The 27754-nt window shown below is 46.2% G+C and overlaps 1 long non-coding RNA gene across 1 annotated transcript in view; it reads right to left on the reverse strand.

Moving 5' to 3' along the window:
- Positions 1-27537, reverse strand: part of LOC135916517 (uncharacterized) — a 45554-nt gene extending 18017 nt beyond the window's left edge. The window contains exon 1 of the long non-coding RNA XR_011508454.1: positions 27412-27537. This is a non-coding gene — a long non-coding RNA (uncharacterized lncRNA). The remainder of the gene's footprint in view (positions 1-27411) is intronic.
- Positions 27538-27754: the final 217 nt, after the last annotated feature.

Here is a 27754-nt window from a genome sequence, read left to right on the forward strand (position 1 = left end):
TCACTGAACGAGCTGTATCGATAACCTAATTATATTCGCAGGCCCACACGTAGACCAACTCGATGATAAGAAAAAGTAGAGATCTTTTTCGAAAACATCAGGCGTTGGGAACTTGGCATATTTGGTTTGCTTGCCTCACAGCCTTTATTTACTGTTCTTTAACGTTTAATTTCACTTCTTGCGAACTTCGGACGTTTTAAGTGGATTTCAGTTCGCTACACAGTTGAGGGTTGCAGCCCCGCGTCTCACATTTGCTGACAATCTCCGTACAGTATTTCTAGAAAACGTATTGCAGATAAGATAAAACCCTGCTCTCTCCGCAGCATCGTTATCAAGCTTGAAAATAGATGCTTGCGATATCTAAACATGAGACCATGTGCCAGTGTGCTTTAATTTAGGCTGTCGGTGTCTTGCGTCTTTTTTTCTCTTTAGGCTGTGCTATAGATGCACATTTACACAGATTGTGTGTCTACATATTGTTTAATCTGATAGCGTTTGTATTTCAACTCCTTTTTTGTTACATTGCATCACTGTAGAAATTTCGCACCTTGCGCACCGCGCTATATCACTTAGCTTCTTTTTCTTTTGTCATGTTTTTTTTTAACTTTCACTAATAATGCGCATCGCCATTCGCTTCTGTCATGGCAGTTCAAGACCTGCAAACTGATTTCTTCGTGTTCCCTGGTTTGCTTACACATCTGTTTCCTCCCGATAAGAACACACAAAAACAACAACCAGAAAACAAAACGTTAACAGCACAATCAAAGCTATTTGCGTTTGGTTGCGCATTCCACCAGGCTTCTCAACTGGCGAGCGGCTTGTTTGATTTATTTGTGTACTGCAGATTGTATATGTCGCTATCGAGCCAAATGTGTCATAGACTGCTCCACAACGTCTAACTTTTGCGTGAGTGATAGATGACGACAGTTCAACTGAAGCGTTTTAGCTATTTAGCAGTTCGCTTCCAAACGCAGGGCCACCACTTGGAAATGAATAAATGACAAACAGATAATGAATAATGCGACGCATTCCCTTCCACATGGTCCCAGACCGTAGAAAGCATTGTCCTACCGTTCACGGGCATTTAACAGAAGCTTCACGGACAGCCACTTTCAACAAGAAAAAAAATTGATGTTTCCCACAACACCAACGTCTTTGTAATATGAAACTATAAAAAAGATGAGTTGTTTAAGTATCCCTACGTGATTTGATGCGACAGCATTATGACTTCTCTAAATAATTGGTTACCTCCATGATACGCCACGTCATACGTTGTCACTTGTAATTTGCAACGCCACCTTAATCCACCTTCATTAGTCTTGCTCTAATTTGTGATAATCTTAATTCACCTTGATCAACATCAATTCCCTCAATACACTTTATCCACCTCAAGGCACTTTACTCCACCTTAAGTCACCTTGCTCTAACTCGTTCTAAATTTAATTCACTTCACTCGTATTCACCTTAATTAACTTTTATTCATGTTAATTCACATTAATGAACCATAATTACTACTAAATAACTTTCTTGTACATTTTACTATCTCCTGTATTACTACTGACGTCATACAAGACCCATGCCATTTACTATCTTCTGCATCACTACTGACGTCCTACAAGGCGCTGATGGCTACAAGGCGCTGATGGCGTCATCATCAATGATGATGATGATCTTTGGTACCATCGCTTGATCACGCCGGATTTTCTGCTTCGTAGAACATATAATGCTGTCGCATTAAAAAAAAAAGCATGAGAGTTCATCAGAGCCCGAAAGCGCACACAAATACAAGATCTCCCTTCCATTACCTACAAAAACGAAGGGAACTATAAGGTTGCGATCGTGGTTTTGGCACGTAAAACCCCATATTTAAAAAAAAAACTGCAAGGTAAGAAAACAGAACAATACAAAATCTCACTTCAATTACCTACGAAAACGAAGGGAACTACAATGTTCAGATCGCGGTTTTGGCAAGTAAAACCCCGTAATTTTTTTCGTTAACTGCAAGGTAAGAAAACAGCGAGAAGAGAGAGGAGCGCGGACTGCTGCATGGTGGGCGGCCGCAGGAGTTCACCGGTATCAGCGATGTTGTCGAGTGTCGTGTTCCCTAACGAAGGAGTCACCACGCGACGAAAATCCCGCGTTTGCCAAACAGCTTCGCAGTGGATCCGTTTAACTCCCCTCGGGCTTTGCGGGGCGACGGCGAACACGCCAGAGACGAAGCGTCTTCATCATCAGTCGGTGGCAACGCTGAAACCACGTCGCCCGAGGCGCACAATTATCCGGGCCTTTTTTGCAGAAACCGCTGATGACGCACTGTGCGGAGAACAATCAAACGAAGATAGAAAGAAAGTACCGTATTTTCTGGAATATAGTGCACTGAATATACATAACAAATATTGTAGGCGTGTTAGACAAGACGAAGAAAAAAGAAAATAGAGAATACACGAGACCTGACTGACCCCGAAAGTTCCAATCGTGCTGAATCAAGCAACGATATTGCTGATGAAGCTGGCGGTGCTTATTAAACGAATACCAGCTTTCTTAAACTTTGCAAATGCAACCGGCAAATTACACGGTAAATAACTAAATACACGTAAATAAAGAACCCAGGGTACTACTGCTCCACAATTATTCATTCTTTTGCTTACCGATTAACTGGTTTCAGATAATATTAAACAGAATATGTGGGTGCGGACTATATAAAAAAATTCATTTTTTCATTCTAGGCGAAAGTTGACGAGGCGGATGTACAGCCTGTGCGGATTGTTATGCAGAGTATACGGTAGCTGCAAATTAACACAAACAAAGGCGGGCGGCGGAAGAGCCGGCTGCATGAGCAATCGATGTCTGGCGTGCTGACGCGCGCGTATTCTGATATCGTGATTATACGGTATCGTCGTTGTTGCATTACTGCGGCTCCTCACAATAGGATGTTTTATACGAGAGCTCGTTTTAGGCGGCATCGTTCGTGTCGTGTATCCTCGGGGAACGGTGCAGTCATAGACGGCAAGCAAGTCGAATAACAAAGCACCGAGAGAGTGAAATGGATTCGCTATTGTGTTGTGTAGTTAACCTTCGCAGCTCTGGTTTGCGTTATAGGAATAATTAAAAAAAATCATGCAGACCCAACGCGGATGTTGGAAGTCTATGTTGAAGTGGTGAAATAAACACCGTGGTACCTACGGCGATGCGCACAATCACGTTTATACTTTATTCCAACGCAACGTCTAATCTCAGACAACGGTTGCGCTGATCACGCACAGGTTAATACGTTTAGGGCTTTTGTAACCCTTGTGTCGCGGAGAGGCCCACCGATTCTGGCAAATCAGTCCTGCGGAATCCCGCAAGACGAACGAAGGTTCGTGACAGCAAGAATGTCAACCACCCTACCGTAACCGCAAGCTACGTACACACACACACACACACACACACACACACACACACACACACACACACACACACACACACACACACACACACACACACACACACACACACACACACACACACACACACACACACACACACACACACGCACACGCACACGCACACACACACACAGAGAGAGAGAGAGAGGGAGAGAGAGAGAGACGTCGTAAAGGAAAGGCAGAGTGGTTAAACAGGCTGCGCCCGGTAGGCGACCCTGCACTGGGGAAAAGCTACACAGGAAACTCGGTGCAAGTTTCTCTGACAGAAAACTTCGCAGTTCAAGAAAAGTTGGAAGGCGATTGCACTTCCAATTGAAGTCTACCAAAGACGAAATCTTCTTAAGCGAGTCGGGAGAGAGATTGGGGCGAAGTCGCTGCGTACCGCACTTTATGGCGTCATTCCTCACGCGAGAGGAGTAGGAGGAGCGTCCGACTCGTAAATTTCTTTGACATGCACTATTTTCGGGATCTGCCCACAATTTGAGACTGCGCAGTATTCAGCATCGGCCCACGCGCTCGCAGGCTCGTCGCTCTGGCGTCAGTATCGCTTGCAGTATACATAAGCTGTTCAAGTATAAACGCGTGACGTGACGTGCGCGCACACACATGTGGACAGCAAGAACTCCACGACTACGAGCAGCATCGGCTCGAACTACAGCGCGTTGTCGGCGTCGTCACCTTGAGTCGGCCTCGCGTTTCTCTTCTTCGGCGTGCTCGCGGTGGGCGCGATGTGCGCGCCCGCTTCGCGCGGTGGAACTGCAGTGTTCTTGTCGGAGTTCTCACTTAGTACCCGCCGTGGTGGCTTAGCGGCTATGGCGCTGCGTTCCTAAGCAGTATATAGGTCACGGGATCGAATCCCGGCAGCGGTGGTCGCCTTTCGATGAGGGCGAACTGCAAATAAATAAACAAACAAATAAGTAAATAAATAAATAAATAAATAAATAAATAAATAAACGACCATGCCCCGTGCATTGGGCGCACGTTAAAGATCCCCCGTTGGTCAAAATTATTCTGGAGTCACCCATTCCGGCGTGTCTCGCAATCAACTCGTGGTTTTGGCACGTAAAACCCCGTAATTCATTCATTAATTCTCGCTTAGCCTAGCCATTATGTTTCCGCAGCGCCGCGTTTGTGCCCCCCCCCCCCCCCCCCCGTCGTTGAGCTGAAACGCATGCCACCTCCGCAGCGGGACGTTCTTGCGTCTGGACCGCGCAGTGGTCTCAGTGCGCATGCGCGCCCTTCTTGCTTCGATGCAGGCGTTCTGACAGTTAGCACACGGAGGTATGACTGTGTGATGAGAGGGAAGCGGTGCATCACTGCAGAAACACCCCGCACCGACAGGTACATGTCAACCACAATATTTTGCCGTACACTAAATCTGAGAAAAAAAAAAGCTAGATATCTGCGCAGCCTCACGACGCAGCCTAGTATTCGCAGTTACATCCTCTACCAGCATACGCGAACAACGTTGCGATGTTCGGTTTCACTGACGACTGTCACAGGCTGCTCGGAAATTGAACGCTTTCTGATATCCCATGGCCCGTAAACTTTTGTGGTTGACTGTAATACCATGGCTATTACGTGCGGGAAAACGATGACACAAGTTGGAAGGGTCTACATAGTTGTGTTAAAAATCGTTCCATCAAGCAAACCTGTCTAACCTGAAGTCTTTTAAAGTACAGCTGCTTCTGTATACAAAAAAAATTATGGGGTTTTACGCGCCAAAACCACTTTCTGATTATGAGGCACGCCGTAGTGGAGGACTCCGGAAATTTCTGCCACCCGGGGTTCTCTAACGTGCACCTAAATCTAAGTAGACGGGTGTTTTCGCATTTCGCCTCCATCGAAATGCGACCGCCATGGCCGCGGGATTCGATCCCGCGAATTCGTGCTCAGCAGCCCAACACCATAGCCACTGAGCAACCACGGCGGGTCTTCAGTACAAAAGTCTGTGCGATTGGAACACGAAAGGACCCAAACATATTTAGTCACCTGGAGCTCAAATTCTGACACTAAAAGGAAAGCGTGGGTTATGTTCGCCGTTGTCGATAATAACACAAAAAATACTGATTTCTTTAGTTTCAATCAATTTTCTAACGAACGTTATTCACATTGAGTCTAGGCTTTCCCTACGCAGACGACGTAGGGAAGGCGAAATATGCAATTATGCGCTTGAAATCGGACATGTTGTCGAGGTTGGAAGTTAATGATAGGTAGGTCGGTTGGCTTTGGAAGCCCGCGGTAAGAGAACCCACAAGTGAGGCAGTGCAGTGGGACATGGGGTTGAGCCTCTTTTGAAGTCAGAGAACCATGGAGCAAAATTAATTGTAAAGAGTGAATCAGGAACAAGGATGGAAATAAATCGACGGCTAAAATGCGCAACTATCTGTACCTGAAAAGCGTGGACATAGATTGGAGGAAGAGGTCAACAAAGTTGGCAACCAAGTGCAGAGTAATTCAAATTGTAAACAGACAAACTGGAGTCATCAAAAAGAAAGTGAGAGAAACAGAGACATTAAATTGGGTACAAAGAATGGAAACAAGAAGGACCGTGGAGATTTACAAGAACGGGAAGAAAGGAAATAGAAGGGGAAATCTGTCATCACATCAGCGGCAGCCTATTTTTATGCCCAGTGCAGGACGAAGGCCTCTCCCTGGGTGTCCAATTACTCGTGCCTTGCGCTAGCTGATTCAAATTTGCGCCTGCAAATTTCATTATTTAATCACCCAACCTTCTTTTGTGCCGCACTCGACTGCGCTTCCCTATCCTTGGTACCCATTCTGTAACTCTAATGTTCCACCGGTTCTATACCCTCCGCATTACATGGTCAGCACAGCTCTAACATTTTCTCTTAATTTCAACTAGAATATTGGCTATCCCCGTTTGTTCTATGATCCCCACCGCTCTTTTCCTGGCTCTTAACATTACGCCTAACATTTTTCGCTACATTGCTCTTTGCGCGGTCCTTTTCTCGAGCTTCTCAACATCCAAGTTTCTGCCCCATATGTTAGCACAGGTACAATTCAATGATTATATACATTTGTTCAACGACAGTGGTAAGCGCCCAGTCAGGATTTCACAATGCGTGCTGTATGCACACCAAACCTTTTTTTTATTCTTCTGTAAATTACCTTCAAATGACCTGGGTGAGTAAGTGACTTAGATAAACGTGCTCCTGCACAAGCTCTAGAGGCTGAGTGGTGATCCTGAATTCTTGTTCTTTAGCCAAGCTATTGAACATTATTTGTGTGTCCTGCATATTATTCTTCAACACCACTCTTACACTTCTTCGGTTAAGGTAGTCAATAATTTGTTGCAATTCATCCTCAGTGTTGCAGAACAGCGCAATATTATCTGCAAACAGAAGGTTGCCGACGTTGATCTGAGCTCACTATTACGCCATCCTAGTCGAGCAGCTTGAATACTTCGACGAAACATGCAGTGAACAGCATTGGAGAGATTGTCTCCCCTTGCCGGACCCCTTACATGATAGCTGCCTTTCTACTTTTCTTGTGGGGAACCAAGGTGGCTGTGGAATATTGATAGATATTTCCCAACATATTCGCGTGTACACTTTTATTGGTGAAAAAAAAAAGACTTTTTATTCTTTTGTGAGTTTTGATGCATCCTGCACTCCTTGATTATGATCTGCATGAAAACACAAAGGGCAGTGCCTTGCTATTTGAGGCTCGAGCTGGTTGCCTATGGATAAAGACATGCCGGAGCAAATATTCGCAACAAGCCATGCTCTGGAAGACGGGTGACACTTCTGGACTATTTTTTTTTCTCAACTTTGTTGATAACCAGGAAAATGCTGAACTCGCCTTCATCGTTGTGCTTCCTTCCTCCATGTCATCATGACCCGTCATCCTGCCTGAAATTGATTCTCTCTATCTTACCACGAGAAAAGGGGACCCCCCTCCCCCAACAATAGAACACGTTACTAGCACAAATCACAAAATATACTTTGTGCTTTTTGTTACACAGATGCTGCGTGTGGCGACTGATTCTCTGAGTGGAAAATTTGACAAGGTACGGAGGCGCAGAACAACACAGCTTTACTTAGGAGCCATCTTCAATCTTCTTAATATATTAAAATAGCTTACAAATGTACGGAAGGAAAGCAACTTTTCTTTACGTATTTCAGTTGAAACGAGCTCACGATTAGAATCTCAGGGGTATTACGTGACAAAACCGCGAACTGATTGAGGCGCGCCGTAATGGGGGAGCCCGGAATAGCTTTGGCCACTTGAAGTTTTTTCTTTCTTTCTTTTTCTTTTTTTTTAAAGGTGAACTCAATGCACGATGCACGGGCGTTACATTTCGCTCCCACCGAAATGCGGCCATCGCGGCAGGGATCTGATCCCGTGCACTCGTACTTAGCCGCGCAACGCCGAAGCCAATAAGCAACTGCGGCAGTTAACGAGCTCATCACGAGCTTTCAGAGCACCGATTGATAAGGAAACCTAGCCCTTATCTAGTGATGACAGGATCTATTGGCCACATTAAAAAAATACATAGGTCAACAATCCCTCTCTCTATACATATGGAGTGCAAGGATGCGCAGGGCATAATTGGCTTGTTGGCCATTTCGAAAATAACATTGTAGTGTGAAGTACATGTTTATCGAGTACAGTGTGGTGCGGCAGAACGTTCCGCGTCCGCCATGCACGTATGAGTGCGCATGCTTCGAGTGTTACAGCAAGAATCGCATAAGGACGCCTTCGTTCGTATACTTTGAGGGAAGGGCGTAGATTTGCATGTTACCAACGGAAGCGAACAAGAACTCTTGCTCCCCTTCCTCTTGCGCAACGCAGAAAGGGCGTCTCCGGTTTCGAGACGAGCGCTTTCGCGTTTTCAGGGGAATTCGCCGTTCGCCTCGGCGCTCCCTCTAATGAGTGCGCGCAGCCAGCCGTAATTAATCCGAGCACGGTGTTGGCTCAAGAGAGCGTGCTCGCGCCTAATCGTACTCGCTTCTGCCACGGATGCAGGAACACAACGCTGCGGGACTGTTTACCCGACCTAGCCGTCGCACGTCCACCTTTACTGTGTACGTTTAGGGCATCTGCTTTTGTTACCCCTACACCGATGGCTGTTGTGTGAGGAATCGGCAAATGGCGTCTGTGGCGACGGCAACATCTTTTCTGTGTTTTTTTTAATGCTTGAACATCTGCGACGTCACGTGAAATTTTAATTACCACGAAGTCAACTGCTTCGGTTCTTGAATCGCGATGTTGGTAATCCAGGCTAAAAGAAACTGGAAACACACTGTCGTGCTTCTGAACAGGATACCGCACTTGCACAAATATAACACGCGGCTTGTTTTCGTTTCCTTCTTTCAGCATTTACGGCATCAGAAGGCAACCGGCGTTAGACTGGGGTTCTTGACACGAGTATAACGCAGTCCTCTTCACTTTTTCTCGTGCGTCGAACTGCAGGGAGCAAAACAAGAAGCGTCCGGGGCGTAATGGTTACAGTATTGGGATTATTTGTTAGAGTTTTATACATTACATGTATATATATGCGCTATGTTCAGGGGTGATCGCCGCTTGTTGATGGTCATGATAATCTCCATACTAGGAGGCGGGCGGTACATTCAAAATACCGCAATTAGAAATTAAATTATGGGGTTTTACGTGCCAAAACCACTGTCTGATTATTAGGCACGCCGTAGTGGACTCCGGAAATTTCGACCACCTGGGGTTCTTTAACGTGCACCTAAATCTAAGTACACGGGTGTTTTCGCATTTCGCCCCCATCGAAATGCGGCCGTCGTGGCCGGGATCCGATCCCGTGACCTCGTGCTCAGCAGCCCAACAGGATAGCCACTGAGCAACCACGGCGGATCAAAATACCGGAGAAGAAATCACTAAAAACAAGCCAGTATAAGATTTGTCACAATGTTTAGCACGTGCGCGTGGGAGAAAATGCGCGCACGCCAATTTCCTTTTTTTTTTGTAGTACTACTTGTAGCACATGTTAGCGCATATAGATGCTTTCACTGACATCAGCGTAGCCGCACATGCCTATGATAAGCTGGGTCCATGACTTCACGTGAAAGCTATTAATAGCAAAATAGTGACACCATCGGTTATTTTTCGATATCCCGTCACAACCTTTCCACAAGTGCTTTACATTTTGCAAACAAGAAATGGTGGGCGTCTATGTTCCCTTTAAAGACCTTTGGAGAAGCGCCACCCACCGTCTGCGCGAGGCTGGATAATAATTCACGTGACTGTTACCTATTCTATAGCTTCACGTTTCTCGCGTATAACCACAGCCGGGCAGCTGTTCCCAGCGCGAGTCGATGTGTCATGCGCGTACGTATGCGCTGTTTCCCAAGTTTGCGAAAGGAAACTAGTCGTCGCTCGTTCTTGTTAATTGCGTGCTCGAAATGACCCCCTTCTTCGAAGCTTAACGCTCGCTTGGGCGAAAGAAAACGCGACGGTTTAAACTGAGATCGCACTCGTAATGCCATGATTTGCATAGAGAACGCCGTGGCTTATTTCTGCGAGTACACAGCGGTTCTCGCGCCGTCGTGGCATTTCTTTTGTGCAAGCACAAGTGTAAATAAGCCTTATTAGCAGGAACCACTTTTTCTTAATTGGCTGTTTGTGAGAGAACCGTGCCCGGATGGATCCAGACAGACAAACAGAGGTTGTTTACCCAGCGCGGCTGTGCTTAGCGCCTACAACCTTGCTGATTAGTTTCCCAAATGATCCCTAATCTTCGCTATGCCTAGTGTGCGTGTGTGTGCGCGTGCGTGCTTGCGTGTGTGTGTGGGGGGGGGGGGTTCTTTCCTTCTTTCTTTTACCATGAAAGCTGTATATGATAACCCTCCACAGTTTTTGCGGCGTCCGGCAGCAGAAAAAAATCATGTGTGCCGATCCTGGTGATAGTGCATAAAGGGTCCAAGCTCAATGTGCACATACCCCTGTGGAATCGGGAACCTGTAACGCGCGCTTGAACTATTCTTGTCACACGTGGGACGCAAAGAGGTCCTAGGAACGCAGGCAAGAACATAAGTTTTTGAAAAAATGTTTCGTACAAATTTTCCAAAAAGTACCTAAAAATTATCGGCGCCAACCGCGCAAACGGGCTGGTGCCACTGCTCGTGCGTTCGTCGTTGTCGTCGTCTTCCACAGCTGGCTCCGTTGCCGCTCATCATTCCAGCGTAGAATTCACTTCTGTCGTCGTAATTGGGAGGCCGCGTCTACGGGCGTATGAGTCATTGATTAAGGGGGTGTGAGCTATTCAACAGCTGCGTTATCGATTAGGCGGACACGTATAGTTCGTACATCCCAAGAACAACATGCGTACGAGGAGCGCCCGGGAGAACAGCATCGAGAATGTAAACGGCGCCGGCGCGAAACGGCCACCGACTAAGAACGTTCCCGCGATGCTGAACGAAATGACAACCCTTCCACTCCGTGGACATGGAATGGGAGCGAAATCACTTTGCTTTTCCTTTGAGAGCTTTGACTGTCGTCAGCTTTGGCTGCCATCCCATCTTCACAGAGCGGAATGGTTGTCCTTTCTTTAAATGAGGTTGAATCTGCTCAGCGAGAACCTGATCAGCAAACGACCGACCGAATGACCGGCCGAACGACGGACTGATAGACCGACTGAACGACCAACCGAACAACCACAAACGGGCAGACACCCGACAAACCCAGGCCAAACCAAGGGACGGTAAGCAAAGAAAGCATCGCTTTGAAAAGGAAAATTGTCGTCCACCTGACTGTGGCACAAGGGAACCCAATAATAGTTTCTCAAAAATGAAGCTTCACAGAGGGAAGACGTCCTGGTCCTCGGATTAAACACGCAACCAATGGCTTACCAGAGTAGTCACTCTACCACCTCAGAAGGAAACTGTACAAATGAGCCAGCCAATTATGCTTTCTCATTTACCTCACGTCAAGGTGTAGTCAAACTGCAGCGTGGAAGAACAGAGTGCAGCAGGTGGAGCGTGTGGTCATGCGGGCGGAGCTTGGTACTCAAATTTTGACGCTACCCGCCGCGCGTTACATAAGGGGCTAAAGCGCTGCGCGGTCGCGCTCGAGGTCGCCGGTTCGAACCCGATAACGGTGGCTGCACTTTGATGGGGCAAAATGCAAAAAAATAAAGAACGATCCTTTACTTAGATTTCGGTGTGCGTTACTGGACCCTAAGTGGTCCAGATTACTTCCCCGTGGGGCGACGTTACCGTTTGGTACCGTATGCGTTGTATAGCCAGCCTCCGAGATCCAGTGGCTGGTATATCTGCTTAATAAGGTGTCGAGCGGCCGTTTGGTAACCTACCGATCTTCAAACATTGCTAGTTCAGAAGGATGTAGGATTGGGATTGTTGGTGAAACATGCTTTACAGTTTGAATAATAGCGCAAGGACAGCAGAGGGGTCAGAAGAGAGAACAGAGTGCTCTGTTCTGTTACAAGAGTCCTACTCACATAGTGGTCTAATTCAGAGCCATGTATAATCTATCAATTTTGTTCGCTTTAGATGTTATAGCACGCGAAATTTACAGAATTGTGGTATCGCTTTTCATTGCTGAGTTACGGAGTTGTACACTTGATAGTTTCATTTTCTGAAAATTTGCAAGTTTTGCGATTTTCCTTTAATTTAACGACCAAAAAAAAATCGCGACCAACAGCTGCTCGACTTTAAAACTTTCTTTTAAATCCAACGCACCTCATCAAGTTTCCTGTACTTCTTGCCGATAAAAACGATTTCTCCTTTCCCGCGTAGTTATATTGGAGCCCCCATGCTAAAGCTTCACTTACATGCGTTTAGGATTAGGCACAGCATAGCATAGCGTCTGAATCAAGGTGTAAAGAAAGAGAGACAGCAAGGACAAGGCAGGGAGGTCGACCAGAAGAGCATCTGGTTTGCTACCCTACACTGGGGGTGGGGAAAGAGGAATAGAAAGAGGAAAGAAGGGAGAGAGTAAGAACTGAGTGCGTGGGGGGGGGGAGGGGACCCTATACACAGGGACACTATAAACGGTCTCTTAAGCCGGTGCGCTTCAAGTATTGCACTAGTGCACGAATCGCCTTTCGCGCCACTGACGGGTGTGACCACGGTCCGAGTATCTTTGACTCGGTGAATGGTCTCGAGTCCATTCGGTGTAAAGTTGCCCGCACATAGAGGCGTTGTAGATCGTAGCGAGGGCAGGTACACACAATATGTGCTCGATGGTTTTCTCGCACCCACAGGAGTCGCACACCGGGCTCTCGGCCATTCCCAAACGATATGAGTATGCGTTCGTGAACGCCACTCCTAGCTGCAAGCGGCACAGCAAGGTTGTTTCGCCGCGGGAAAGGCTAAGGTGTTTCCTTAATACATGACACTATAAAGGCTGAATTCGCAGTACCCCAACTACGGCGTGCCTCATGATAGTATATCGTGGTTTTAGCATGTAAAACCTCTTTATATATAATTGTTATGTTTTCACCGGGTATGAATTTCAGCCTCGCCACTGCTGGAACATGAAAGAAAAGTTCAGAGGAAGTTTTATCTCGCGGCAGGCTTCCGATTTCCCATCGCAATATATTAAAACGAAGAAATGCTTTTATGAGACAAAATGAATGTTGAATGAAATTTATTGCACTTGAGAAAGAAAGTTAAACTCAACCAACCCAAAATTCCAGCAAGGTCTTGATATAGGGCATTGTACCTTTTTACAGGAATTGCGGAAGATTGGTACGTTCGAAAAAAAAAATAATTACTAAGTTAACAAATCCCCAACTGTGCCCCAAAGAGATTTCGCTGTTCTGTAAGCTGCATACATTGCATCATGTAAACTGTAAAATTTTGACATACGTATTTGCGGCTTACGCAAACAACCAAACATGAATAAACAGAGATGGTTTGAAATCAGCAGAGGAGGGATGGTGGTGGAGAGGGAAAGGACGCAACTGTATCCGTTGCAAGTCCTCTGCGAGTTCCCTCGAGGTGAGAGGATTACGACGCCGCATTAAGTTGGAATATCTTCGCACGGTTTCAAAGCATCGAAAATCCCTTTCCCGGCTCTCTCCATAAGCCCCGAGGATGCGTTCATCAACGCTGGGGCTGGGGTCTTCATTGCCTGTGTACAGTGCGGACACAACTCGCTGCATCATTACGAGTGATTAATTATTATTTCGTCGGCGCACTCGTCCTCGCTTATGGCAGTATTAATAATAAACGAAGCATGGTCCCACTTTGAATGGGTCATGGGCGTTTAGGTTTTATGCATCTTTATTTCGTGCGGCAGCAATGAAAGAGAGCTATGGCTAAGTGAGACAAAGAGAGAGATCAGCTAACAGTTATTTTTTTTTTTGTGAAAGTAAGTTTATGCTTACGCAATACTCGATTATGTTTCTTTCAAACTTAGCAGTGGAGTGATGCCCCGAAAACATTGGTAATGAACCCGTTACTAAGCCAGCCGGCGTAATTAACGATGTAGTGAACAGGTTCCGGCACGTTTGAACAACAACTGCAATATTCGTTACTGCTGCACTTGCGAATGTTATTGACCGATGAGATTCAAGGGACCAGCTAATCCTAGAAGAAAGAAAAATGCACTGAGTTCTGTTTTGCTTTAAATCAGGGTGTTGGAAGAGCGAAATTTCCGAATCAAGTCGAACAAGAATATTCCAGTAAAACGACGTTGAAGTACCGAATAGAATAAGCAATATATGTTCCTTTCAATAGGAAATGAAGGCTTAGTTAAAATATTTATATGCATTCAATGTTATACACAATTGAAGTGCTTGTTAATTGAGTAGCTTAAAAAATTAGATATTAGTTAGATTACCGGGTTTCACGTGCCAAAACGCCGATGTGATTATAAGGCACGCCTATATTTCCGAATATTTTCGAACATTTCCGAATATTTCCGAATATATTTCCGAATATTTCCGAAGGCACGCCTTCGGAAATATTTACCACATGGAGTCCTTTAAGGTGCACCTAAATCTAAGTACGCGGGTATTCTCGTGAGCAGCTTGTGCATGATAAACAGCGGAAACGTTATTGTAACTGGCGCGCTATAATAAAGACAGAGACACATCGTGAGATTGTCAGAATCATTTGCTAAATTACCTACCTAAATTTAGACATCAAATTCGTAGGTTGCCTAAGGCGAGGCATTTTTATCGAATGACTTAATTATTGGGCATAAGTTGTCCACTCAATCCATTCTCTCTGTACCTCGCGTTCCACAGAAAGAACGGCTTCAATACACTGCAGAATAGTTCGGAACAGTTGCATCTGTAGACTCCATTACATGTCATTATCCGCCTTACACGGGGTGATCAATTTTAAGTCATATGGAATTTTTTTAAGAATATCCTGTGGCAAATAGCGAAATTCCTGTACTTGAGCTGTTCTATTGGAAGAGGCGGATAATACTAGCACGAGAAATTGACACACATATTCATCTAATTAACGAAAATTCGCGAATTAACGTCTTAATTACGTTACGGCCCATATTGCAACTTACGAATTGTAGACGTTGAGCTTGCAGGACGCATCCTCTTGAAATGTAACTACAGGCTGACACCAGTCTCGAGATAATGTTTCCCAAAGTGTGGGATGAAATACATCGGCGTCCCACTGACTTTCGTGCTTCAATGCAGAAAAGAGCGTTTTGTTCAAGAAGCAAGTTTGTTTACGCAAGCTGAAATTTTCCGTAAGCTGTAAATTCGTATATCACGTTTTCCCCCTTTACATGATGCAATATACGCAGCTTACAGAACAGTGAAACCTGATTTTGGTGCACAGTAAGGGATTTGTAAACTTAGTAATTAAGTTTTTTTTCTAACGTACTGATTTTCGGCAATCTTTAAAAAGGTACGATGTCCTATATCAATATCATGGCAGAATTTTAGGCTGTCAGAATTTAACTTTCTCTCTCAAGTGCAACAACTTTCATTCAAATTGGTCGTGACGATGTCTCGTAAAAGCATTTCTTCCTTTTGATATGCTGGAATAGGAAATTCGAAGCCTGTCCCTAGATAATACTGCCTCTGAACTTTTAAGTGCGAGCAGTGCTGAGGCTGAGACTGATATCCCGCGACAACCGTGCGTCTTAAGACGAGGTTGATGGCGCATTCGTCCAAACTGGACTCATTCTGGAAATTAATTCCAAGTGGTTTCACCTTGCAAACTCACTCGCTACGATTCGTAAATTTGAATATGTGCCGCAAATTGATTATTTCAGAAGTAGCGAATTCTTGTTAACTAGAGGGGAATTTCGGGCCACTTGGTGATGCACATTTGAGTACGGCGAAGCGCGAAAGACGGGACAATGGGAGGCGAGACAGGCAGGACAAGTGCTTGTCCCGTCTGTCTCGCCTCGCATTTGTCCCGTCTCTGGCGCTTCGCCGTACTCAAATATGCATCGTGTTAATTAGTGGAACAGGTGTTTGGAGTTCTCGCGCGACTGGCGTCCATTTATTTGAGAAGTCCACCTGAAAGAGTAGAATGACGTTATCTGCAACAGGCTATTTTTAAAAAACTCTGTAAAACGTAAAAATGAGCACCCTGTATGCTAGTCCATACGGATTTTCGATACATTCGGATAGTGAATTTTCCAGTTCAACACGGGTCGAACAGAAAAAAAGAAAACATTAGTTTCTTTTTATTCCAAATTTCGGATATTAGTGCACCCCACGTTTTAATTGAGTTGCTGCAACGAGATCGAGCTATAGCATACTTTGAATACCAATATGTACCGAGTTTTGCAGTAAAACAAGTGATTTAACGAAAAAAACAAACAAAACATAACAAGAAGTGAGGAGCGAGTGCATAAGTACCCTGAACCAAGGCACTCCATTACGTTGTCGACCCGACCCAGTGAACAGCTGCCGATAAGCGGTGGAATCTAGAAGACTTGCTAAAAAAAAAAGGAAATACCTTCCGCGTTAGCAAGGTTATGCGAATAGACGGCTGATGCGTAGCTGGCGTAATAGTATTTGGGGAGGCCACTATTCAAAGTAGTATTTCTCAGTGCTTCAGCTGCGAGGCAGTGAGCTCGTCAGTCGCACTACCGATCTGCAAGTTAGGCTCGTGTTAGAGCCCTAGGCATAAGAACGTTCTGCGATAATACAAGAGGGGAAAAAATATATCAGCGTGCAAAGAAGGGAAAAACTACCGAATGCTGAATGCAACTCGTACCAACTCACTCGCTTTACTGCTGTTAGTACGTTAAAACTCGCGATAATTTCTTACATGCCTACTATAAACGCAGGATTTCCCCAGCACCTTTCAATCGCAACCTCATCTTCCCTCCCACATAGACTCGGTGATTGCGGACCATATCTCTCCAACTCAAGATAAACTTGACGCGGAATGCTGAAGCGAAACGCTAAGAACGTCATACGAACTTCTGCAAGAAATGTACACGCGCGATGCTTGGACAAATCGCCAGTACACAAGCTTGACCGGAAATCCCATTCAACGCCGAGCACTAACTAGCACACGTATGCTTGTAACGAAAGACGGCGGGAAATTTGATCAGACATCACCATGGTCGTTCCCACGACTGCCTTGTGCACGCGTGTGGGGCATCGAAGGAAGCTGATACACAAGCTCACAAGCTATCTTGTCCATTGTGTTTTTTTACTGTTTTTTTCCTTCAAGAATGTACTGACTGGCCCGGATTTCCACCCTTCTGCACACGCTACACTGCACGAGAAGCAACGAGACACCACCATGTTTAGCTGAGAACCACACACACACATAAACGAAAATGTATACCCTGTAATCCAGGTACAACATTTCTAGCACATCTGAGCACGTTAACGTGTGTGCCTGGATCGCGGTGAGTAGGGCACGTCATGGTATGTAAATTAAGCAAGCGTTGAGCTAGGAGAATTATTCAGGGGATCCGAGGGACTTAGCTTCATTTTTCTTTATTGTTAGTTTCTATCGTTAGCCACAACCATACGAAGAAGCAGGCAATGAAGCCAGAGAAGGCACAGGAGAAGTTAATATGGTATGGTATGATGAACTTTATTTAATGTCCTGAAGATCTACCCTTAGGTTGACGCTGGCGGCTCCAACGTCGGGACAGTAAGGTTTAACCTTACCGCCGTATCGTGGGCCTTCTGGACGGCCTGTACTTGATCGAAAAGAATTCCACTGTGTAGGACTCGCCGCCACCAGTCTCTCTCTTTGTCACAGTCTGTGAAAGTCACAGGACACTGCCAGAGCATGTGATCCAGAATAATGATGCCAGTACACTTCTCGCAATTGATTGGTACCTCTATTTCAGGATATAGCTTATTAATAAAGTTTGGACTTGGATAAGTTCTTGTCTGCAACAATCTCAGAGTCACTGCTTGAGCTCTATTGAGCTTAGCGTGCGGCACTGGGTATTCCCTTCTGTTCATGCAGTAATGCCTCGTGATTTCATTATATGTAAGTAATTGGTCCCTGTTCTCCTCCTGTGTATTATTAAGGTCCTGGTAGCGTAGTGCACGGATAGTAAGTCCTCGTGAAGCTGCGTTAGCCATCTCGTTTAAATTCTTCCGAGATGGATCGACAGACCCCGTGTGCGCAGGAAACCAGCGGATTTCGATCTCTTGGCTGTCCAACTCACCGATCAGCTGGGCAGCCCTTTTGGTTACAAAGCCATTGGTAAAGTGTCTAATAGCCATCTTAGAGTCACTGTAAATCTTGGTCCACTTATTATTCCTTAAAGTCAATGCTATCGCTACTTGTTCCGCGACTGTCGTGTCTTTAGTGATGATTGTAATAGCATCTCGAGTGAGACCATCTGCATCTACTACTACTGCCGTTAAGGCTTTCTTTCCTCTGACCCATGCAGCCTCTACAAAAGCCGCATGTTCTCTGTCGTGTTCTATCTCTTGCAGGAGAGCTTTGGCCCTTGCCTTTCGTCGTTCCAGGTTGTGCACCGGGTGCATATTTCTGGGGAAAGGAGTCGTCTTGGTTATCTCTCTTATGCTATCTTTTAGTTCTACATTGCCTTCAACTGAAATTTTGGATTCGGTTGGGCACCACCCTACCTCTTCTAGTATTGCTCTACCTGGCCTTGTTCCAGAGAGCCTCTCTCTGTGGGCAATTTGCTGAGCTTCAATTATCTCGGCTATTGTGCACATGTTGTGGAGCCCCAGTTTCATTAACTAAATTATCCGGCGTGTTAATCTGTTCAACTTGTTCAGCTTTGTCTGTGTCCAACTGAGCATCCCAGCTACATAGGAGAAGTGACACAAGGCGAAAGCGTGGACCAGTCTCATGGCGCTCTCCTCTCCCAGCCCTCTGTGTCTGTTAGTGATTCTCCTTAGCAGCCTTATTACCTCCACAGTCTTGCTTGTGCTGTGTCGTATTGTTCTTCCGTTTGCCCCGTTTGCCTCCAGGAATAACCCTAAGACTCTAATGGATTCTACTTGCTTAATAGATTCGCCTGCCTTCATGGTTAGTACTCACCTGGGTTCTTCCTCGGAAACATATCCCCTCGGTTTTCTACCCCTTCTAATCGTAAAGTTCAATTAGAAGGCGGAATAAAACCACGCCGATCGAACACCCCTCTTGGAATATGTGAAGTGAAGCAGTTAATTAAACATTTGTTGCGCTCTTTGGCAATCCCTGGCCCTTGCGCCATAAAACTCCATTAATCATCGATCAAATGCTTGAGTAAAATGTTGTTTACTTCCATCCTATGAAATGAGTAATCTCAAGCATTTTTTACTCTATTCTCATGCCATCACTATGTTTATGGACTACACCGCTCACAAGTTATACTGAAATGAAACAACCAAATTAGGCAAATGTAATGTGAGAAGTCTACGCAGCGATGTGGAGAACACGCAGGTGATCTGTGACGCCTGTCAAAGGAAGAACGGCGATGAGAGGTCAATGCACAGATAAGTACGACCCACATTTATAGCTATATATACATATAAGGACCCGCCGCGGTTGCTCAGTGGCTATAGTGTTGGGCTACTGAGCACGAGGTCACGGGATCGGATCCCGGCCACGGCGGCCGCATTTCGAAGGGGGCGAAATGCGAAAAGACCGGTGCACTTAGATTTAGGTGCACTTTAATGAACCCCAGGTGGTCGTAATTTCTAGAGTCCCCCAATACGGTGTGCCTCATAATCACAAATTGGTTTTGGGACGTAAAAACCCCATAATTTTACATCTAAGGATGGCGTACCTCTTCTGTTATGATGGGTCATGCCAATTCCGGAGAATTGGCCATTAGAAAAGGCACACACACACACACACACACACACACACACACACACACACACACACACACACACACACACACACACACACACACACACACACACACACACACACACACACGCTGCGATAATGTACGCATCGGTGTCAGTTGTACTGCGTTCATGCACCCACTTCGCTAAAGCTTCTTTTCACACAGACTCCAACGTGTGCGTTGCGTCTGTGTAGTTTTCAGTTGTATTTTGATACATTATTGGTGCAGCCTGAAATTAGTTACTAGCTTCTCACCGAGACTATAGCTACAGGCACTGAACCGTCCATTCCTATTCCGGGTGCACGTAGGTGGCGTTGCGCGGCCACGAAACGAGAAACGCTAAGCGTGCAGACCACGGAGCCGGTGCTGTCGCGCGAGGAACAGGAAACGGCTTTCAGCGCAATCTCTCTGTCATCGTCTGCGGCCCGACGACAGCAATGCCCCGAGGCAACACAGCCTACGCAGCGATGAATCAGCGTCGGCCACCGCGCTTGTTATTGCGCGACGGGAGAGACGCGATCATAATACGGAACGCGCGGAACCAACCACCGGCAACTGTCGTTGCTGCTATAGCAACGACAGCGGGTTTCGCTTGTTCGCGCAGCCATCAGCGAGCTTGGCGGAGAGGACGGCGTGCTAATTGTGTCGGCGACGACGACAGCCTCTAGACGGGAGAGAAAACAAAAAAGGGAAAGTATGCGGCCTAGGGCAATGCCTCTTGCCTGTTCGGACCAAGTATTGCTGAGTCCGCAGCAATCACGTCGGCGCTGTGCTCGCTAAAGCGAGCCCGTCAGTTGGCTTCTGCTTTCACCGACCAGACGTGCTGCGTTACCTTCGAGCGAGCTACCCCTGGGGGCAAACAGAAACCTTTCTGCGTGTTGACACACACACACGCACACACACGCGCACACACACACACGCACACACACACACACGCGCGCGCGCGCACACACACACACACACACACACACACACACACACACACACACACACACACACACACACACACACACACACACACACACACACACACACACACACACACACACACACACCGATGCGCACATGCACGCGTGAATACGAGCACATAGCAGGCAACAGCGCCTTCCAAGCGTATCCTCACCACGCGTAAGGCTGTCAGCACCCACTTAGTGCAGGACAGCCATTCTCTATCTTCTCAAGCGTACACGTACAAGACACGCACGTAGGATACTGCATAATTACGTCCCACACGAGCGTCGCTTATCATCATGGTCATATCACTATACCACCACCACCAATAATACCGCACAACCTTCGAGATTCATCTTCCATCTACGCAACGGCACTCTCACGAATGTACGCACTCTCCAGGCGTAATGACTCACATTCGCTTCTTTTCTGTTCGACGCACATGAACGGCATACCTTATTCGAGAGCTCGGGAAGCACCGGAGTGAGCCACCCGCATTGTGTGCGGGTTCCCGTTTGAAGCTCATCTCGGTGCCCGCTGAAACGTACGATTGCGGCGGGGCGTGCAGTATACTGCTGTTCCCGCCGGTACAGCTCGTGTCGAGGTGCCGTGGCGAGTGCGCAAACATAACGCGCCGACAAGTTACCGTAGTTAGAGGCCGGTTTAGAAGCAGCCGTGCTGCAACTAGTTCGCAGAAAGTGCGAAAGCGGAACACAAACGACTCCACGTTACCGCGCAGTACTTCCGGTCTAATGAAAGTGCACTGTCATAATGGCATCACGGAGGGACATGGACGACGGGTGAGGCATATATCCACGAGAATAATACCACTCGTATCATCATCATCATCATCGTCGTCGTCATCGTCATCATCATCAGCATCAGCATCACCACCATCAACATCATCATCATCATCTTTTATCTCCACTGCAGGGCGAAGGCGTCTCCCTGCGATCTCCAATTACCCATGTCATCCACCAACCAATTCCATCTAGCGCCCGCGAATTTCATAATTTCATCGCCCCACCTAGTCTTGTGTCGTCCTCGACGGCACTTCCCTTCCCTTGGCACCCATTCTGTAACCATAATGTTCCACTGGTTGTATACCCCCTGCATTACATGGCCTGCCCAGCTCTATTTTTTTTCTCTTAATGTCTACTAGAATATCGGCTATACTCATTTGCTCTCTGATTCAAACCACTCTCTTTCTGTCTCTTAAGATTATGCCTAGCAATCTTCATTCCATCGCTCTTTGCACGGTCCTTAACTTGTTCTCAACTTTCATTGTTAACCCCAAATTTCCTGCCCCATATGTTAGCACCGGTAGAATGTACTGATTGTATATCGTTCTTTTCAATGATAATGGTAATCTTCCAGTCAGGATCTGACAATGCCTCCCGTATGGGCGCCAACCCATCTTGTTTTCTCTGTAAATTTCCTTCTAAAGCTCAGGGTTCCCTATCAGTAATTGATCTAGGTAAACGTGTTCCTTCACACTCTAGAGGCTGACTGGCGATCCTGAATTCCTGTTCCTTTGCCAAGCTATTGATCATTGTCGTTGAATTCTGCATATTGATTTTCAACCCCACTTTTACACTCTCTGTTAAGGTCCTCAATTGTTTGTTGTAACTCGTCCCCAGTTTTGCTGAACAGGACAATGTCATCTGCAAACCGAAGATTGCTGATATCTTCGCCGTTGATCCTTACTCCTTAGCCTTCCTAGTTTAACAGCTTGAATACTTCTTCCAATCATGCAGTGAATAGCATAGGAGAGGCTGTGTCTTCTTGCCTGACCCCTTTCTTTAGACGTTTATTTCCACTTATGGAGAAATACGGTAGCTGTGGAATCTCCGTAGATATTTTCCAAGATATTTACGCAAGCAGCCTGTACTCCTTGATTACTTAACGCTTCTATGACCACTGGTATCTCTACTGAATCAAATGCCTTTTCGCAATCTGTGAAAGCCATATAGAGAGGCTAATTGTACTCTGCGCATTTTTCAATTACCTGATTAAGGACATGGATGTGATTCATAATAGATTATCCCTTCCAGAAGCACGCCTGTACCCTTGGTTGACTCAAGTCCAGTGTTTCCCTTATTCTATTGGAAATTATCTTGGTGAATATTTTATACTGGGAGTAAGCTAATGGGCCTATAATTTTTCAATTCTTTTTCTTTCCCTTTTTGTGTATTAGTATAATGTTGGCATTCTTCCATTTTTCCGGGACCTCTGGAGTCGATAGACCCTTCGTATAGAGAGCCGCCAGTTTTTCAAGCATTATGTCTCCTCCATCTTTGATTAAGTCGACTGTGATTCTTTCTCCATACGCTTTTCCCCGTTTCATGTCTTGTACCCTCATCGCTAGTTATAGAAGGAGTCTTCGCAACCTGTTCATTACTGCTTCGAATGGAGGTATCCTGGGTCTTCTGGGCACTGTACAGGTCAGTATAAAATTCTTCCGCTGCTTTTTCTATACCTGCGAGATTGCTGATGATATTAACCTGCTATTCGGTGATTTACCATGGTGTTCTATATTGCCTTTCCCCCCTAATTGTGTTTGAAATACCCTGTTGTTAACACCTTCCCCCCCCCCCCCCCCCCCCTCTGTAATGCCCGTAAGGGCCTCTAGGGTATCTGAATAAAAAAAAAATCTTTCAGTGCATACATCTTGATTTGTCCTATGCCAAGTTTCCTTCTCACTGATTTCATTCTGCGTCCATTTTTTACGGCTTCATCAGTCTTTCTCAGGTTATAACTTCGAATATCCCTTTTATCCTTGTTGATCAGTTTTCACAGTTCCGCGAATCTTATCGCTTGAGTTGAACCCTTTCATTATTTGTTGTTGCTTTATTAGGTCCTTCGTTACTTGGGAGAGCTTGCCTACTGGCCGCCTTGGTACCTTACCTGCCATTTCAATTGCTGCCTCTGAAGGCAGCCTAGTTACGGTTTTATTCATTACCTCTCTGTCATCATCTCTCTGTTCTAAGGCTGCGTATTAGTTTGCAAGTAGCAGCCTGAATTGGTCTGCTTTTACCCTTGCTGCCTCTAGGCTGTCTTGTTTCTTCCTCACCAATCTTACTCTTTCTCTTTTTAAATTGAGGTAAATCCTAGACCTAACCAACTTATGATCCCTGATTTTTACTCTACCTAACACTTCAACATCCTTCATTATGCTGGGATCGGCAGAAAGTATGAAATCTATTTCTTGCTTCACCACTAGGCTTTTCCAGCTCCACTTTCTGTTGCTACGCTTCCTGAGGAAGGTGTTCATTATTCGCAGCTTATTCCTTTCAGCGAATTCTAGGAACATCTCTCCTCTAGCGTTCCTAGAATCGACGCCGTAGTTACCAATTGCTTGTTCACCAGCCTGCTTTTCCCCCGCTTTTGCATTGAAGTCGCCCATTACTACAGTATACTGAGTTTGCACTCTTCTCATCGCTAATCCAACATCTTCATAAAACCAAACAACATCATCAACGTCATGGCAATGTTGTAGTGTAGGCTTGTACTACCTTTAATCTATACTTCTGATTAAGTTTGATTACGACTGCTGCTATCCTCTAATTAATGCTTTAGAGATGGTCAATGTTGCCCGCTTTGTCCTTATGGATTAGGAATCGTACCCCGTATTGCTTCTTATCTGGGAGACCTCTATAGAAGAGGACATGGCCGTTATTCATTACTGCATAAGCCTCCAACTCAAATCAGCATTTATTTAAGAGGAAAACATAGTGAGCTAGGTGAAAAGGGCGTCAACGTGAGCGTTTTCGCACATGTCAGTGCGATACCATAATGCTGAAGAGAGGCTTTGTCCGTGTATCACGTTCTGTGCACTGTTACTTCGTTTAACTACAATTCGCGGCGAGTTTTGCCCTCCGCACTCAGATGCATGCAACGAAGAGAAATACTGCGATTGCACGAGACGCTTACAGTATCGGAAAGAAATTTGCCCCATTCGAGAGGGAAAGTAAAATTTTCCTGCGAAGTTTCGGGCAGATATTGCATCGAGTGACTCCAAGCGTTTCTTGCAGAAATTTTCAAAAATTTGGTAAACTAAAGCAAAAAATGTCTTGGCTATCCGTAAATGTGCACGAAGAGTAGATGTCGCCATTCCGTATACTCGAGCAGTGTCAAGTGTTCTTTGCGCTAAAATGTGATGCCCCGACTAAAAATGTTCGTAGCGGAAATAAAGAACTTCCTCCTATCGGTGAATATGATTTAACATTAGCTTTTAAATTCGACAACCTGCGCCAAAATGCATTAGGAGCATTATAGATATAAGTATTATTATATATCATTATTACAGTAAACTAAAATTATTTAAGGTAATGCAGAAACCAACGAAGTTGGTTGTAAAATTAAGCAAATTGCGTGCTGAATCCGCTGAGTAACGTGTGAAAGTTCTTGGCATAACGCATTTTCACAACAGAATAAAACGCATTGCATCTGCCGATGTCTCATTATATATACACACACGATTTTCTAAGCTTTCCCGTCCGCTCTAATAAGGTGTGACCGGCTTTCCACATTCACACACATACACTTTTTTTTCTTCCACTCTGGCACCTCTAATGCTAACGCGTTATCAAGATCGAACCTGCTTCCATTGATAGTGCACGACTGCTGCTCAACCAGACAAGCGTTAACGAACTGGCCACTCCGCTTCTCCTGCCACTCCTGTCGTCTTCTCTGTCTGTGTCCCTATTATTTGCGCTATTCTTTTGATCAACGATGACACACCAACTAGCCCAGCTTTCTGCCTTGATCACTCCGCTTCTTCGGGGGAAGCTTTCACGCGGCGCGCAGTGCGGCTATGTCGTCGACTCGGTCGTACGCAGTTGCCCCGCATCCCTCGCCGCGACGAGAAAGTTTTTTCCCGTTGCAAAGGGCTGCAAACGCGAAGACCACTTGCGTCAATGGTGGCGCTACACACGGTGCCGCGGCTCGATGAGCGCCCGCCGTGTCTCGGCGATGAAAACGGCGTCGTCACGTCGAGACGAAGCCACGGCGCGCTATCTCTTCATCGCCGAGCTTGCCAGACGTTTGACCTTTTGAATATGCGTTGGATTTACGGGCCGTCGACGGAGCGGGGGAGGGAGGGGGGGGGGGCAATAAACGACCGTGCGTATAGCTCCATACCGAGCATTAGCCACTCTATAAGAAAAACTGTGATCTTGCACGTTTGCATCAGGGTATAGTAGTATAAGGGCGAGAAAAGAAACTCGATGCTCACTGGACACAGGCGTGTGGTTTCGCTGGGTCTCCATGCGTACGTATGAGCAAACCGGCAACACGCAGTCGCGTTGAGTGCCCGACGCGAGGTTGTGCACCAGGCACCAACGCAGACGTTCGCGTGTCGCCTTCTTTAGCGTTAATATACGCGCCCTCGTCCACAGAAAGCAAGCCGGAACTTGCTGTCGTCGATTTGCACTCGGCCGCTGAATGTACAGCACACGAAGGGCAGCCGTATATCGCTGTACCTCAATATGGCACGCAGGACTTCGAGACGACTTAATGCATCTCGAAATTTATTATCCGCTGTCGCATCAACTCAATTCACTTTCCTATAGCGCGTTATCGCTGCTTGCACCAATGCGATACGCTATGTAAGTGCAAAGCAATGCGCCGCTTCTCCCATTAACGTAGACGCCCGCCTACCACTGCGTGAATTCACATGGCTATAGTTCAACTTCCCCTTCCCATAGTGCAGGGTAGCAAAGCGGAGGCTTTAACTCTGGTCAACCTGCCTGCCTTTCTCTCATTTTCATCTCTCTCTCTCTCTCTCTCTCTCTCTCACACACACACACACACACACACACACACACACACACACACACACACACACACACACACACACATGTGGGTAAAATAATTCGCGCAAGTGACCCTACATTGCCCGGCAGACTAGGACAGTGTCACAGTGCATGGCGTGAAAGGTTATCTCACTGTACGACAGTGACGCCGAGTGCGATAGGGTGGCGCATTCACTGAAATACCTCTGTGACGAGGCTCACACATACATATAGCCCCGATATAGTTAATTGATTGCTTCTTTCCATTTTGTTCCTTTCGTTCATTTTTTTCTTTCTCAGTTTTTCTACGTCTTATTCTTTTGTACACGTTCCCATATTTCATGGTTCTTTTCATATTAATCACATGCAAATTATAAGCGTTCCATGTTACCTCAGCTTCAACTCTAAGAACAAAGAGAACACGAACTTATGCTAGTGCCAGGCGTTTCAATGGGATCACAATATATTGTACGCTTAGACCAAGCGCACCCAATCTGGGCCGGCACGTGGTCATCTGTCTGCGCGGGCAACGCGACCTAGACAGCGGGAGTGTGTGCTCTGCTTTATGACGTCATACTACTCGGACCAAATTTCCGTTGTCAAGCCCGGTGTGACCCAAGCGGTGACGTCAGAATCGTCGCGGCTTACTCCGAAGCATCCCCATTAGACTCTACGGAAGTCGGGTAAGGTAGCATGGCGTCGTGGGCCCGATCGAGTGCATAGGCATTGCACTATCTAGGAGGAGCTGCCCTAACAGTAGCTGAAGTCTTAATGACGGGCAAGCTGATGACAAAACCACAAAGCGTGCGCTCCGCTAGCAAGAGTGTGCTTTTAAGAACAAGCCGAGCGCTATCGAGTTGTTCTTTCAGCCAGTTCCCACAGGCTCCGGCAAATGACGCCTGCCACCTAGAGGCACTGCCACTTACTGGTCTATATATTTCTGCGAAACTGCACGTCTTCTCAACATATAGTTTCATGTATACAGCGCAGAATTGTTCACGACTTACTTGATGAACAATGCGTTGTCTGTTGTCTGGCTTGCGGAAGCTTGCCGCTATTTGACGTCGCACCTGCAGAATCCACGTTGCTCGCATGCGCGCGAACACCGCAAGCCCGACGCGTGGCCGACATCTTCCTCGTCGCGCAGTCTACTGATAACAGCGCCAATGGCGTAGACACGTACGAACATGCACTAAAAAAAAAGTGACCAAGAAAAGAAACAGACGTCTGTCTCCCGCACCGCTTCCGAGAGTCGTGGTTGCGGTTTGCGCTGGCTTTATCGCGAGAAACCACGCCTTACATGGATGACGCAGCTAAAAAATGCGAGGCTCAAGGGCAGCGCTGCGTGGA

Source organism: Dermacentor albipictus, chromosome 9, assembly GCF_038994185.2.
Source record: "Dermacentor albipictus isolate Rhodes 1998 colony chromosome 9, USDA_Dalb.pri_finalv2, whole genome shotgun sequence".
Classification (NCBI taxonomy): Eukaryota; Metazoa; Arthropoda; class Arachnida; order Ixodida; family Ixodidae; genus Dermacentor; species Dermacentor albipictus.